Genomic DNA, 1,853 nt, shown 5'->3' with positions numbered 1-1,853 from the left:
GCCGCTTCCCTCCGAGCCGAGCCGAGGCGCCTTCACATCCGAGGCCCGGCCCTCCCCGCCCCAACGCCGCCGCCGCCCGCGGGCTCAGGCCCGGCCCCGCCGCCGGCAGCGACCACGGCGGTGACAGCGACCGCGCCGGCCCCCACCGGGCGGGCAGGACCGCGAGCGGCCGAGCCGAGGGCCGAGCAGCGAGCGCGGGACACGTCAGGGGCCCGGGGCGAGAGCGCTCCCGCTCCGACTGCCTCTAATGGCGTCTTCTTCCTCCTACGTCACGCGCGGCGCTCACGTGCGCGGGGAGGGGCGGGGCTAGGGAGCGAGCCGGAAGAGCCGCGCCGCCGCCCGCTCCCGGGCCGCCGAGACTCCATGGCGCCGGCCGAGCGCCCGGGACCACGCCCCGGCCCCCGCCTCCGCTCCTTCCTCCGGCCTCCTCCGCTTGCATTCATTTACTTAAATAAAACACAAAAAGTGCATACGTAGATAATTTACGTCTATGCGTACTTACAATTCTTATTCATGTTTACTCAATAAATCCCGTGTTTTTAGATAGGAAATGCTTCCGTTAATTAGCGTTTATTAAGAGGCTGGGCACCGGCATAACAGGCAAAAAACAGTCCTGCCCTCTGAGAACTCACACTCTAATGGGGGCACCGGTGGGGGGGAGGGGGAGGAGGATGTCGGTCCTTCTTTGGAAGAGAACTTGACATCAGCGCCCCTGGATCAGTGTTGGGGGGGGCTGCTAAGTCATCAGCCTCACCTTGGACAAGGGAGGAGGGGCAGCTAAGGATTTGGGGGGCTGCTAAGTCATCAGCTTCACTTTCTCCTCTGGAGTCATCTGGGTCCAGTTGTGGAGGGTCTTGAACCTTAGGCAAGGGAGGAGGGGGCAGTTAAGGATTTGAGGGGCTGCTAAGTCATCAGCTTCACTTTTTCTTCTGGAGTCATCTGGGTCCAGTTGTTGGGGGTCTTGAACCTTAGACAAGGGAGGAGGGGGCAGTTAAGGATTTGGGGGGCTGCTAAGTCATCAGCTTCACTTTCTCCTCTGGAGTCATCTGGGTCCAGTTGTGGAGGGTCTTGAACCTTAGACAAGGGAGGAGGGGCAGCTAAGGATTTGGGGGGCTGCTAAGTCATCAGCTTCACTTTCTCCTCTGGAGTCATCTGGGTCCAGATTTTGAGGGTCTTGATCTTTGGATAAGGGAGAAGGAGGACAGCTAAGAATTTGAGGGGGTGCTACTAAGTCATCAACTTCACTTTTTCTTCTGGAGTCATCTGGGTCCAGTTGTTGGGGTTTTGATCCTTAGACAAGGGATGCTAAAGTCCCTTACCTGAGGGCCCCAATACCTTGATTTGGTGTCTAAGTCTGGAGAAAACACAAAGGATCCCCTGAAGTTGAGTTTTCAAATTTAGATCAGGAGTGATTTGAAATATTATTGGTCCAGCTGAAAATCCATTTTAGGGTGACAACAAGAGCAACAAGCCAGGCCCCCCCTTCATGGGGAGGTTGGGGGTAGATAATGTTAGGCTCTTTGATCTGCAGCTTTCTCAATGGAAAGGGAGGTGGGGGCTGCAGGTGATTCCCTCAGGAGAGGAGAGGGACTATTCTCATTTGGGGGATAGGCTGGGAATAAGGCTGGAACTTGGATAAAGAAAGGCATCTTTATCTATGCAAGGACACATGGGAAGCATACTTTCAGGGTTGCTTTTCTATATCCCTAGACCCTTCTGAGGTATACCTTATCACAAGGTCAAATGGGTAGGAAGGAATTTTCTCAAGCCTGTATCTTAGGCAAGGGGGAGTTTCTCCTAGATTTGTATTTCTATATCTCAGAACTTCTCTCTGGCAAAAGCTCCAATACCAA

The sequence above is a fragment of the Macrotis lagotis genome, chromosome 2 (assembly GCF_037893015.1).
Source record: "Macrotis lagotis isolate mMagLag1 chromosome 2, bilby.v1.9.chrom.fasta, whole genome shotgun sequence".
Taxonomy (NCBI): Eukaryota; Metazoa; Chordata; class Mammalia; order Peramelemorphia; family Peramelidae; genus Macrotis; species Macrotis lagotis.
The sequence above is the reverse complement of the archived record's forward strand: the minus strand, read 5'-3'. Positions refer to the sequence as shown.